A 16428-nucleotide genomic window follows, 5' to 3' on the forward strand; every position below is an offset into this window, starting at 1 on the left:
AAAAAATCTTTGGACGCTCTTTCTTATGAGCGATAATTCTAATTATTAGAAAAAAAATGTAAATTCTTTTCTAATCCAGAGATTATCTATCACGAATGTCTTCTTACTTATTCTTTATTAGAACTTGTTAATACCGATTTTTTACTATTTCCGCAAGAAAAAATTCTTTAAAAATGCATCGAAATATTCAAATTACAAATAATTATAAACGCGAAACAAGAAGACCCTGTCCTGATCTAATAAATAAATCAAAAAATAAATAACTATTTACGTGTATATCTCTGAAGAAATTTATTCACGGTGACTCAATGCTTTTCTATTATTCTAATTAATTAGAACCAATCATTCGTGCTGATTTGAATCTTTCATAAAAATTCACTTACTACTTAAATAGTTCTGCTATGTTTCTGCGTTTTAGGTCGAAATTAAGGGTGGATAATCCGTAGTAGGTTGAAAATGTGTTAGGTCGATATTGCTGCAAGTTGAGATCTTCTTCAATGATACACTGACTGTAATACGCGGTAGTTATTTTTTAATGGATGATAACTAAAATTAATTCGCAAAATTCTACTGTCTTCTATAAATTCTGTGGAATTGTTAAAAAAGCAAAAAACTTCGCGAACAAACATTAACTCTAACGGATTGTACGCAGTCAATGCAAGTTTACTTGTTTAAATCGCCAAACGAGAACGACCAAACTGCTTCTACTTCGCAATTTTAGCGATATAAATCGATATAATTATCGATTACATCATTGCTTTGCGCGCAATTGCAATGATGTTTTAAAACAGAAAAATTATTAATACCAATATTATAATATGAAATCGTATTTGTATCTATAAGCGTGCGTTAAAGATTACTTAAATCGTTTTAAAATACTCGAAAGAATGATTTATTTAAGTTTAACCATTTCGAAAGAGATTGCTTCGACTTTTACGTGTCGAAATCCAAAAGAAAACTGTTTTGATAACAGTAAAAGTCAATGAAAAGTTGGTTTTTGTTGACATAAATAAACAACGACCACGCATTCAACTTTTAACCCTATTTAAATATTAATTTAATTCTATTTTATATTTAATACATGTTTCAAGCTACGAAATGTTTAAATAAATATGCCATTACTTAAATATTAGTTTATTATATTACATTGAAATATAGGAATTTTACATTAAGATTCTTTTATATTTATCGCGTGTTACGAGCTATGTTTTGTTTAAGCGAATATAGTTTTGTTTAAATATTAGTTAAATATTATTATAGTTCGCCTACTATATATTATTTAAATAATTAAAAAATTACCAACATTATAACTTGTTTAAGTTTGCCTGTATAAAGTGGAAGAATTTCGATGTTTATTCATTGGACTACCAAACAAAACTATTCCGATAATTATCAAAATCAATCAAGCATTCGTTTTTCTTGATATTAGATGTAGGCAACGACCCCTTGTTCGAAATATAAGTGAATTGAAATATTAAATTAGAATTATTTGATATTTAACACATATTACGAGCTGTATAATGTTTAAATGAATATATTTTTGTTTAAATATTAGTTTATTATACATCGTATACATTATATATTGTATCAATAATCAATAAGATTATTGAATATATAAATTATTGGAGAGTAATCATATGGAAAGGTCATCGAAGATAGACAAATGCTAGTTGTTACAAATCATACTTTCGATGCTTAGAAACGTTCTATTTTGTTTCACATTATGAAAGTATAATTTGTCTCCGCACGTTAGACAAATATGCATCTATTGCTTCATTTATAACTTCTGAATATATTCAACATTCTCATTATTTAATTTTGTATCCGTTTTTTCTATCTTGTCAATATGAATATTATATTTATATTTATTATCTTCTTCTTTTTCATTGTTTTTATAGATTTTCTTCACATACAAATAAACTAAATAATTTATTTGCAAAAATCAATATTTCTTCTTAATTTGTTTAAATAATATTTTAACTTAAATCAATATTTCTTCTTAATTTGTTTAAATAATATTTTAACTTTAAATAATATTTAAATAATGTTTTAAAATTAAGTAATAAAATTAATTGCATATAAGTATATGTTAAATCTTGATTAAAAAATTCGTCTTCTAAAGTGTTAAAATAAAATAACTACATCTGATTTGCAAAAGAATAAAATTCAACTAGTATTAGATATTACTTGAAATATTAATCTTCTACAGTCAGCAGTCCCATGTTAACTATTTTTCAATATTATAATGGCGATTGTATAAATTCTCTATTAATTTTATAAATAACAAAGGCAAAATTTTTTGAAGCAAAATTATAAATACAATCTAGATGAATGTTAGCTAAAATTGACAATAGCAAATGCAAAACTATTCTTACATTCTTGATTAAATATTATAAAAATTGAAATAAATTGATAAGAGCTGTGAATACGAATATTTTCTTATTGTGTTTTGTGTTTGGTTATTTTCGTTAGTTAACTTTTCTTTTGATTAGTTGAAAAATAGCTGACTTGAGCGACGTTTTGGTGGTAACTATTAATCTCACCACGTTCTAACTTTATTGTAGTTGACACGAGAAGATTCGTAATCTCTTTCGGCATAAATCTTTCAAGTTGTCCATTGAAATTGGATGTCTCTTTTTGAGTCACCGTCTGTATCTAAGTTTGATTATAATCTGATGAAAGACTCTTTGAGTTTAATACTACGAAGTAAATTATCGTGGTTTTCAATTCACCGTAATATTCGAAATTTCCAGCAATGGCTATAACCCATTATAACAGATCGATACTATAATATAAAAGACTTGCAACCCGCAAATTCATAAAGTTATGATATTTTGAAAATAGTAGAACATATATGGGCATGTATTACATAATTTCTTTTGCTGCTTAAGTAAAGTCCAAATTATAAAAGATAGAAAAAAGTTTTTAAGACAAACATTAATTAAGACTATTATAGCCTTATACTCTTTTAATTAGGACTATCATTCGATAAAATATTTATTAATTTTTTATATAATTAGAAAAAGTTATAAACAAAAATAATTTTTTTTTAAATTCCTTTTTCATATGAAATCTTAATTGGTAGTTTAAAGAACTATGAAGCAGCATTATATTTTTTTTTTAATATAAGCACAAACTTTGTTACATTGATGAATTATGTTCATTTATAAACAAACAACTTGTGAATCCTATTTTATTAGTATTCCTCTAACACTTACAAAAGTAAGGTAATTTATTTTATATACTTTTTTATCTTGTTACATAATAGCTAAATATATCAGATGGAAATGAAGGAAAAAAAGAGAATTATTAGATATAACTTATCTATATTAGAACTTTTTAATTTTAACATAAATCTTTTCTATTTTTAATATCGGATTTTCTTTCATTTTATCACAAAGTAGATAATGAAATAATGAGATAATAAAAAGGTTTAATAATTCATGCATAGTTAGATAATTTTAAGAATACATATGTAATGTGAATATTATGAATTATTATTATGATATATTATAAATTATTCTTTACAGCGATGAAACTGTTAAAGAAATGTATCATCTGATTGAGATATTAATATATTTTTATTATCAATGCTAAACCGAACGATAAAAATGAGAGAACACTTTGATGCATATATCTTTAATATGTAGAGAAACATTGTACAGATCTGTCACAGTTTTTATTCTCTCTATAAGTTATTCTTATAAGTTCCTCCTCATGTTAAGATACCATAATCAATTGTGGACCCAAAGAGTATATGATATATTAATAATATAGTAGCAAAAACATAAACTAAATACATATTTTTATTTATAATTGCAGCTATATGGTAATTCTATTTAACATTATAATCTATTATTATTTCTAAGTATTTAGTTTTAATTAGTCTGTTTAGAGGGATTCACGTTTACATATTTCATTTTTACCATGATCATATTAATTTGAAAATTTGAGATTCATATTTCATTATTGTCATGATCGTGCTAATTTAAAAATTTATTAATATAGTGTCATTATAGCAATGTAGCAAAGGTAATATAACAAATAATTCTTTTCGCATTTAAAGATAATTAATTTTGTTTTGTTGTCATTTATAAAACTATTTTGTTTGTAATCTTATTTGCTTTTAATTCTTTTGACACTATAAGCTATTCATACATAGGACTACAGTATCATCAACATAGGAAATTATATTATTTTCATCATTTTTTCCAAAACCTGGGACATCAAATCATTAATAGAAATTGAGAATAGTAACGGATTCAGTATAGCATGCTGATGTTCCTTACATTTAAAAATTAATTCAACATTTAGTATATCATCTATTTAAACAGTTTGGATTCTTTTACGTAAGTAATTATAGATCAAGTCCAGAGCCATTCTTCATATACCTATATTATATATATATATATATATATATATATATATATATATATATATATAGCGAAAAGACAATATGCATGATTACATAGATCATGTCAAAGACATGTGATATCCATTTTTTTATGCATATAAGTATCGGTTCTTTTGTATATAAATTTTTTGCTCTTACCGTCTTCTTCAAAGATTAAGATAATCATATACTTTAAACAAATTACTGGTTACTTTGGTAAATAATTATCTTTCAAATTGATAATCTAACAAAGACATATTGACATTTTATAATTGATAAAGCACCTAATCTAACACCTGGAAGAGGAATCATCATTGGATTACGGAAAGAAAGCCCCAAAAAATAAAGAGGACAATATGCCTATCAAGAAAATTAAGAAGATAATTTTTTCACTTCCTGATCCATCTTATTAATTAAAGAAATGTCAAGATACCATTCAGATTACGAAAAAGAATAAAGAATTGAAAAGATAATTTCTTTGTGCTTACTGTATAGGAAGTTATTTTTATTATCACTAACCGAATATGTTAACCACCTTCTCGTGTCCATTATATATATAAAAAATCCAATTTCAGGCGATATACATATAGTTTTACAAATTCGTCGATCGATCAGTTTTAAGAATTAAAATTCATCTAGTCACGTATTATAACTTTTAAATAAGTTTATTTCATTTGCAAAAGTTTAGAGAATTAAAATTCATTATCAGAATTAATCTTTAGTAAGACTCGCTAAAGGATCTCAAAATTATTTTTCTGTAAGGTAGATGGAGTAATTTTAATTTCTGCCACTATACACTTTGTATCATTTTTTCTCAAAAGTATAAAACTATGGAATCTGAGTGAACCTGATTTTGTTACTCAGCCAATGTTAAGGTTACCTCTCCTTTGCTTATGTGATGAGAGAATTCACTTGTATAGGTTAAATAAACAGCTTATTCATATAAAAGAGGGAGCATCGCGTCTTCAGCAGCGCAGTTATTTTTTTATGTACTCTTGAAACAATTTTTGGCTCAATTACTTTCCGATTTTATTTAGTTTTTATAAGTCTGATATGTAACTTCTGCTGCGCTAAGTCTTACAACTAAGTCCTGCACAAACTCCACACGATATTATTATACGTGTGCACGTCGTACTCAGTCAATTGGAGAAAATAAATATACACTTCTATAAAGTTAGGAACATATGTCGGATATCCCTTCAATGATATTCAATAAGCACATGATGAAATCTTTGCAGAAACCAATTCGATTAAGAGTGGAACACCGTAATCTCTTATTGTTTAATTTTTAATTTCTGAGAAACAGTTTTTATCACTGAGCTTAAAAAGTTCGTAGCCTGATCTGTTAGAATAGAATACAGTATTACGAATTTACAAATAAGATTTACTATGAGCGCGTCCGTTTTCGTATCGAAATAATATTTTCTAAATGTTCTGCTATCGAGAATTTATTAAGTTGATTTTACATTGTTAAAATATATTTATTTCTTTTCTGAGAAATAAATTTTCTGAGAACTCATCACTTTTAAAGTCACTGTCACATTCACTTTTTTATTAATATAAACATCCGTCTTTTTATATATATATTTTTTTTGTTTTCACTGTGTTTTTAAAAAAGGATTTTAGGATACTGATACATTTTAAATAAATTATTGGCCGCCATTAAAATAATTATTTTTCAGATGGATATATTGTTAAGGATATGTTGACACTTTCCAATTAATAAAGCAGCTCTCCTATTTGAGTTCTTAAACAAAAATCATGTATGTAAGGAATGAAGTATGTAAGGAACATAGGATCTGTTTAAGGCATCGGTCATTTAAGAAACTCTTGAATCGTTAACACTTTCACTAACGAAAAACTAATTTATTTAGATATGGGACTTCCACCATTTATTGCTCACCAGACATGGGAAGAAACATATAAGATTCTGAAAGATAATTAATCAAAAATTTAGGATGAGACACAGAGGCCATATCGTTTCCATTTTTCAATACCTCTGCTGTCAGAATTCGAGAAAACGCAAATAGAAATAAATATGATCACATACAGGAATTTATGGAAAAACAGGTTGGGAGCTTGTTTCTACGAATTCGAGATCGTTAATTCTGTCAAGGACAGAATATCGGTCGCTATACAACTTAAGATCTTCAACGCGGCACTACAACTTTAAACAATAGCCATTTCATGGGACAATATAAAAAAAAAGTTCCATTTAGATTTTCTTGGACAGTTAAATTTAAATCATTATGTTAAAAAACGAAATAACAATACCCAAGAAAACCGAAAAGATCCAGATCATTCACTAAAACTATGCGATTGGATAGGAGTTCATAAAAGTGTAACCAAAACTTGTGCACGTATTAAACAAAAATATTATTAAAAATATTACTCTAATCTTAAAACAGATGTAAAAACATACATATAAAATTGTAAAAGTCACACCAGGAAGTTTGTTAAATTGAAAATAAATTAGGCAATGATTCTCATTAACACAATAGACAAAACCTTTGACAAAATTTCTATGAACATCGTGGATCCAGTGCCAACAACATACCATGTTAACAATCCAGAATCTTACAAAACACTCTCTTGCTATTTTACTCAGACAAGTTACTTTGGAAGAAATTGCAGATGCATTTGTTAAATATGTCATATGTACATTCAAATCATAAAATAATTAAAAGTTATAAAAAATATTCTCATAAACCGAAGCTAAGTTTATTATCACAGATGATGAAAGTGATAGCTTGTAAGTTCCGTTTTTTGTTCTCCAAGTAACATCTTAAATACTTCTTTAATTCAGAGGTGAGAAAGTTACTTTCTTGATTTTTCATGTATTTTTCAGGATTGGTATCGTTTATCTTAGAAAATAGATAAAGCAATCTTTAGCCTGTTTTCTTTGTTCATAGCAATTTTGTAGAAACCAGATTCAAGATCAAATGTACTAAATTATTTTGTGCTTTCAAATTGATTTGGTATCTCTGTGATGTTCAGGAGACAGTAACTCTTTAATCGTTTTTTCAGTAAGCATCCTGTAGTCAATTACGAGTCCCTATCTCTTATTACCGTTTAAATCTGCTTTCTTTGGAATGATTCAAAGAGATGAGGCATTAAGTGATACGGACAGTCAAATGACATCACTGTCTAATAGATCGCTTATTTGCTTATTAATCTCGTCCTCCCCAATGGAATGCTTCTATATATTTGTAAGTTGACATTTTTCTGTTTCATTGTTGGTACAGCATCTAATAATACATTTTGTATTTTGGTGATAATTCTCTAGATTTCTGTGTTAATTTGATAAGCTGTGTCTATTTTAGATTTTATTGTTACACTCAGATTTAAGTTTTTTAAAAAGATTGACATCTATGACATTGTGTAATCCTTCTGTTTGTGATATAATTTTCCCATGTTATTTTCGTGTAGCACTAATAGGAAACTTTTTTTTTTAATTGCTGTAATTTAGTTGTAGCTGGTAGAGAGACTACAAATGGTGAAACTGTTGTATTTTTCATTAGTTACCTCTTGCATGATCTTAGTCCAAATATTTCCTTTTTGCTCATTTCCAATTATTTAAATTAATATACTTATTTCACGCTTCACTTTTTCAAGCAGTGTCTTAGTTAAAGATTTTGTAAACTTATCTACCAGCTATTGTGCTATATTTATATAATATATGCTAATACTATCTCATTCATAGATATAACAAAGGAAGTGATAGCAGATTTCAATACGTTATTTTCTTTTATAAAAGTTTGGATTGCTCGCAAGCTTAATGGTTGATTATCCACATGCACTTTTCCATATTACAGATCTATTTCTAAACAAAATTGTTTTCACTATACATTCTCCTGAATCCTTGATTATGCAAGCTATTTTGTTTCTGTAGATGAAAGTGTGACTATTCTTTGATTTATAGCTTTTAGATAGATCATGAAGTTCCAAGGTCACAAAACGTATTATTGATTTATGGGTTATTGTATATCCTGTGTAATCTGCATTTATGAAGTCACTTAATTTATTATGACTTCCATTATTTCCATAAACAATAACATGATCTGCTGTTCTCTTTTAATATTTTAAAATTCTTTTCACGGATTTCCAATGTTCTTGTTCATTTTAAAAATTGGCTTATTTTATTAACTGCAAATTCGAAATCTTGTCTTATAATTCTAGTTGCAAAGAATAATGAGTTGATTGTTTCATAATATGGTATATTATGGATTTTTACATTTTCATTTTTCATTAGATTTTATCTGAATTCTAAGAGTGCACTTACGAGTTTTGCATCTTCCATTTGAAATCTAACAAGCAATTTTTTAATATTTCTATTTATTTTTATTATTCCTATTTATTTTGATAATTCCATTTTTACAATAGCGTTAAATTTCCATACCGATAAATTGCTTACAATCTTCAATTGTAATTATTCTGCTCTAAATTATTCTGCAATTTTGCCAAAACTGAACTTATTACTTCTTTTGATTTAGATAATATTAATTCCTCATTTATATACAAAGCAAAAATAACTACTATTTTATTTATTTCATCCACAAAGATGTAGTTAACAATCCCTTCGATAAAAGCCAAAGTGTTTTAAAAATTAATAAATTTTAAGCTTCAACATCGCAATGACTGTTTAGTCATATAGACTTTTTCTGAACCTTCAGATTCCTTGTGGGTTAACTTTATGAACAAATCCTTGTGACTGTTTTATAAATATTCTCTCTTTTATATCACTGTGAAAAAATGCAATTTTAATGTCAAATTAATCTATTTCCAATAATTCCAAATCATCTCTTGCTGTAATAGCTAAAAATATTTTAATAAGCTCATATCTAACAATTGGTGTGAAAGTTTCATAAAAATCAATTTCTTTATGTTGAGTGATATAAGTCTTTCATGATATAGATTTATATTGCTGTTTGTGTTTAGTTTTCTAGTATAAACCCAATACTAGCTCCAGTTGTTTCATTTTTCGGCAGTTTTTCAAGTATCCACGTGTTATTTTTTTGAAATGCATTAATTCTTTGCACTCGAGAACTTTTCCACTAGAGAAACCAAAAACTCGAGGTGATTTTGTGAATATTTGGCATGCTTCCTACACTTAATTTAAAATGATTTTATATAGGAATAAATCTATAAAAATTATATATTTTAATGTTTTATATTATTAAATTTTTAAAAACAAAATTTGTTAATTATTATGCTCTTTATTTATTCTTTGTGTGATATTTTATAAAGCAATCACTAATATGTATCTTCAGTTTGTTAAAGCATGTATCGCAGTAATATGTTGTTTCATGCTTTTTACGGAGAAAATTTTGTTTAGTGCAAACTTTATAATCATTCTTAATACCTATTAGAATAGCATGCAACTTTCTATTTAAGCGAATTTCATTGACACTTGGGGTCGAAATACAATCTTGATCACGAATCTGACGAAAGTCTTCTCTTAATTGACCAACCAAAATTTTTATATATTGCGGATGAGTCATTCGTTCCTGTATATTTTCTCTAGTTTATAAACAATGTAAAAATTAATTGAACGTACTTCTAAATTCTAAAAAAATAGCTTCTACCATTATTTCAAAAATTTTCTTGAAGAACAATATGTGAAGGCATATTGATCCACTCAATCAACACCACCTATATATTTTATATAGTTTATGATGATATTTGGTTTTTTGATGTTAAATTCAACACCATCTCGTAAAATCATTTTACTGGAATTATTCCCGTATTATTCGAAGTGGTCAAACGTGTGATAATTCTTTTGTCTTTTCTCCTTTTGTACCAGAACTAAAGTATTGCTTTTAACATACTTTAGTTCTGTGGATTTTTTGTGGAATTTTAGCTTTTTTTCATTGTATTTGGCAACTACTTCTAATTTGTTAAGATCGTCCCGGTTAAATGACATTTCCTTTTATGTAATTCTTGATTAAGATGTAGCTTGTGTAATACCGATCCGTAAATACATGATGTATCCGAGCACTAGAAATTTTATGCACTACATTTTGTACAAATATTATGGGATTCTGATTGATACTGGAACATCAGTTCTTATCAATTTCTCGCGATCTTGCACTTTCAACAAGAGTTTGCATTTCTCACTTAGCTCAATCATTCCGTTGAGAAATGTTACGGGGCTGATTTCTTGTGAATAATCCTTTTGATTTTAAGAAATCTTGAAATTTTCTTGACACATTTATTTCCGTTGTTAAACTATAATGTCTATATTTTGTCGTTAGTTTTTCTGTGTATTAATCATATTCTTTAAATTTACTTATAAATTTCCTAAATGACTATATCTTTCGATTTGTGGCGTAGAAAATAGAAAAAAACCTAAGTTTTTTTTTTAAGGTTTTTCATCACTTGTCGCTCAAAGCGTGTGTGACCAACGCCAAATATAAATTACAAGCCCAAACGGAGAACGCTGTTCCTATCATGCGTCTATCTATATAGCATACCTATATAGCGTAGAAGCTTGTTGAATAATCCTCTCATCCGTACATAACAATCGCTTTTATGTAGGTTAAAGTAAATAGTGCTGTGAATTCACACTTTTCATTCTCATATGCATATCTTTTTTGATAATAGTATTCGTTTTGTAGTGATTCGTATGTTGGTACACATTTGTATCATGACAAATTCATAAAGAATAATAAATATAATTAGCACATAATATTATAATTAGTATATAAATTTGTAATAAAAAACAATATTTTGTCGAATGTTTTATCAATAATGATTAGTGACTACTTATTATACTATATATATATGTGTGTGTGTATATATAAAATAGTAAGTATATATATATATATACTTATCTTATTATATTATATATTATTATAGTAATAATATTAATAATAGAAATAATATAAAATGGATTACCCCTAAATAGGAAACCATAAAAAAAAAATGCTTGAAGAAGAATCTCGTAAGAAACGAACTTGTATTTTGATTTTTATAAAAATAGTATAGAATATATAAGTGTATATTTACTAATTATTATTTTTGAAAAAATAATTGATAAATATAAGTACTTTATATGCATTTGTCATCAAACCATGTTATACAACTATCTAGCACAGATCATAGCAAAACCCACAATCATCAGTGGAAGAAATAAATATAAGAGAAAGGGAAATATCAGATAACGAAAAAAGGAATAAGTTAGTTGATTATTTTCGTTTACATCAATACAATAAAAATAAATCACCAGAATATTTCTTAGTTTAGAACTTACGATTCTTGAATTAGATTCCTACCAATATGCTACACATTGTTGAATATAAATGATTGCCAATATGCTACATATTACTTATAATCTCTACGTTTCTAATTTCTACAATATAAAAGAAACTATAAATTTTTTCAAAATTTAACGATATTTTAGAAATTTAAATCCATTGATATGAACAATTGCATACATATTTTTGCTATAGGATCATCTATCCGAAGTTTATTAATGAGCAATCTCTCCGTTCAGTTTCTTCATATAAGCATCATAAAAGATATATTTTTTTCATTTGAAATTAAAATCGTCAAAGAATCAGTGCATCACCTATTTACGCACGCACGCACACGCAACACACACACACACACACACACACACACACACACAGAGGCAATCATTACTTCATAGAAGCAAAACATATACTAAAATATATACCAAGCATTTATATGAAAATCAGTAGTGGAGATACAAGTTTCTTCTCTTTTACCACAAATTTCAAAAGGCACCACAGTACAAAATTCTTTCTTCACGGAAAATGTTGAAAACAACATTTATGTCGCAATCAGAACAGGTATAATTCTTGACCAATTTTAAAGATTGAGAACATAATCTCATTTTGAAGATGAAAGTTTATTCTGAGATCCCTTCTTCGAATGTTTGAAAAAGCTTTATACTTGTAAATAAATTATTCTCGAAAAAATATCATTTACTGATACGATTTTTTTTTTTCGAAGAAAATAAAGCTTTTTTCAAAATTAAAAAAAAAGGATCCTAGATTAAACCTTCATTTTTTAAATGAGACCATGTTCATCAAAATAGGTTAAGAATTACACCTGTTCTCATTGTTGGCATACATCATTATAAAATTAAGGGTGATGAATAGTCTTAAATAATAAGAAATAACGTGCATGATCCATAGTTTTTACATTAATCGAACCACATATATCAGAGTGAATCATTACTTCCGATTTTTCTGCTTTGTCCATTGTGCTTAATTGTCATTCCATTTACCACATTTAATTTATTGATATCCTTGATGATATTTATTTATAGGATCTAATCTTTTATATCATAAATTTAATGAGTTTTCCTGCACTATGTTATATTCCATAGATATTTTTGTTTTAAACAGCATTTTACATCGGTGCTCATGACACATTGTCATTGACAATAAAGTATCATTTTTATTTCGAACTTCGTATCATTTATCAGCTATATGAAAGGAAAAAACCACGTTTGGTTATTGCTCCCTATTACTGAAAACAGATTTTGTTGTAAAATTAAACGGAGAATAAATTAATGCGAATTGTATTTCAATGGATTTGTATTTCAATCTCATTATTATGCTTGTATTAATGTGCTTTTCTATTCGTTTTCGTTTTTTGGTAGTAGTACTTTCCTTAATTGCATCCAGTTTTCGTTTTTTAGCTACTCGAATTATTAAATCGTTGATATTATTATTGTTTGAATTTATAATTTCCATTATTACTGTTTCTTTGTAGGGGCGCTATTCTCATTGTTGAGGTTATATATTCCTGTTATTGCTACAATTTTATATTGTTCTTTGTAAATAAATATTAATATACAATCTATTTGTATATATGAATCCATACTCATCATTTTAACCTTTCTACTTCATTTTATTTTGATATTCGTAGTAAACATATTTTTATATTATTTATTTTGTCACTCGCCTCTGTTTTTTATATTTGTAGCATTGAGAGATTCGTCGCTGTGTAATATAGTTTTTCTAAGAGATTTTCTAAGAAACATAGCATAAGTAGAAAAGGTTCTCATCTTTTTTCTGACTTGATCAAGTTGTACTTCTATTGACATTGTGTCCATAAACAAGACTCTGATTATATTTTCATAAGGTTCTTGTTGCTGGATTTAAATCCTCATTTTTTCAGCTCTTTAATTACATTATAAAATTTGATTCTGTTTCTTTATGAAAAGCTTTAATTACAAAGGTATCCTACTTCTATAATTTTTCAGAATAAGTGTGAAATCTAACACATAATTTGAAAATGTTCCTGTGTGCTGAATTCCCTTTGTGTTGCGAAGATCTCCGTTTCTCTCAGATAATATTTTATTCTCTTTAATTGGAGAGTTTAACATCTCTCAGCTTGACATTTTTATATTATTATGCAATACTAGTAGAAGTAACCTGTTTATGGTTGTTGCTGGTTTTGTCCCAGATTTGTGTTAACTTATTTTGATGTTTTCCTTCTAGACCAATTTTAGTCTGATTAATTTTCTTCTAATAGTACATCAAATCTATTTATAAAGATTATCCCTTTTTTATCACCCTGACGTTTCTGGAATTTACTTTAAGTAATCATCTTTTCTTTTTTCTTTATGTGGAAATGTTTACAGCGTTTCCTGTACAGTTCTGTTTATATTCCTTAAATTGCCAAGTTTTTAATATTAAGTCTGAATAATATGGTTTCGTAATTGCTAACATTAAGTTTCAATTTCCACATGTAATAATTTACTATTATTTTCTCAAATAATTTATAAAGCTCAAATTTGATATTTTTAGTTTTACCTGTAACAGAATATTATATAAAATATATTATATTTATAAATAGATCTATTATTAGATCTATTTATTTTCTTTAAAAAAAGTCGTGTTAAAAAATAATATTTTTTCGAGAATAGTTTATTGAAAAATGTAAAGCTTTTTCAAAAATTCAAAAAAGTGAGATCCACCGTCTTTAAAATGAGATCTTATTTGTCAAAATCGATCAAGAATTACGCCTGTTTTCATTGACATAAATGCTATTTTCAACATTTTTCAATAGTAGAAAAAGTTTGTAGGCGCTTCTTAAATTCTGTGGTAAAAGAGAAAAAGCTCATACACCCATTAGTAATTCATAATTAGTAAGCACAAATGCTCTAATTCTTTAAAAAAATGGAAATACAAAGTATTTTTGTTCTAATTTTTTTATTTTTCTGACATGTAAGCTATTCATTTAGGCTGCAATAAACTCATATTATATTTAAGTAGCTTGATAAAAAGATTTTCAATTAGTGAAGTATTTCCTATTTGTACTCTTTCGTACATGTTATTTTTTATAATGATCGTAATTCTTTCTGTTGTGTTATTTTTATGAGCTCTTATCAGTATACAGTTTTTGATTTTGAGTTTCATGATGTGTTTATATTTATTTTCATTTACGTAATATAACGATATTATTTATATTCAAATATTCTTCTATCAGTTCTTCTATTCTTCTTCTTAATTCATTTGCATTCCACATACATATGGTCAAATTATTCATTATTAAGTTCATTAATGTACGTCAGAAATATTTTGAGTATAATAATTTCAAGTGTAATAATGTCAATATAGTTGTTTCAAGTGTACTAGTTGTAAATATAACAATTACAAGTGCATGCTTGCATGCGTGCGTGTGCGCGCGCGTGTGTATGTGTGTATAGTTCCATTTAAAATAATTGCAAATATACCAATTTTAAATATGCTAATATAATAGCTCCAAGTATAATAGTTACAATTACAGTAGCTTCAGGTATAATAGCTTCAAGCACAATATCTTCCGAAGTATAGTATAGAGTAATAGTATAATGATCTTAATATAGTAATTAAAAATATAGAAGTTTCAGATATAATAGTTCCAATATAATAATTGCAAGTATAGTAATTTGAAATGTAGTACTTCCAGGTAGCAATACTTATTGTAGTAGTTTCAACTATAATTACACTAATCATGATACATACCAGTAATTATAGTACGGTGAATATACTTCGGCTGATTATAGTACGGATAATTGTAATACGACTTATTATAATATTACAAGTAGTAGCTAATTATTGTACTGCTAATTTTAATACTGCTATTTACAGTACGATTAATTACAACATGGCTACTTATGTTATAGTCTATTATTATTATGGATATATTACAGAAACTACTGTACCTGGAATCATAATATTTGTAACTATTATACCTGCAACTACCATACCTGGAATAACTATAATTTGCACTATTCTAATTAAAACTAATATAACTGAAGTTACTTTTTTTGGAGCTATTATAGTTGGAACTACTTTACTATACTAGTAACTATTATAGTTAAAACTATTGTTTCCAAAATACCATAATTAGAACTATTATAATCACTAGTACTATAATTGGAAGAATTTTTTTTACAGGAATGCTTGTAAAGAACAATAATAGGAAAATTATAAAACTTAACAATGAACGATTTTTATTCCTTTGAATTTGAATGTTCTTTCTTTCTTTTCTTTCCTAACTTTTTTATCCTTGGTTTTTTCTTTTTCCTTATCTCTATGATGTGGTATCACTAAAAAAATAAACAATGCTAGAAATTTTATTTCATAAATAGTATGGAAATAAACTAATATTTTAATTTTTATAAAAATAATGTATAATATATAAGTATATATTCACTAATTATTATTTTTCATCAAATAATCGACAAAATCTTGATTTTAATAAAAAATTTATATACTTTATCCATAGAATACATTTATCCATAGAATTCTGATATATCCAATCTATTTATTTATGCAAATATTATTAGCAACATAAAGTGATAATATTTTAATGTTTAATCAGAATTTAATGGAAAAGATTTTGAAAATACACTGCTATATGCAGTCATTCACCCGGTAGTACTCAATATACAAGTAAGTAATACTGACCCAAGTCTTACCATATGGAGGTTGCTGTATTTGGAGACCCGCGTACTATGATTCTATTCTAATATATGTGATATCGGGATAATTTGTCCCAATACTAACTGG

This window comes from Vespula pensylvanica, chromosome 13 (genome assembly GCF_014466175.1).
Source record: "Vespula pensylvanica isolate Volc-1 chromosome 13, ASM1446617v1, whole genome shotgun sequence".
Lineage (NCBI taxonomy): Eukaryota > Metazoa > Arthropoda > Insecta > Hymenoptera > Vespidae > Vespula > Vespula pensylvanica.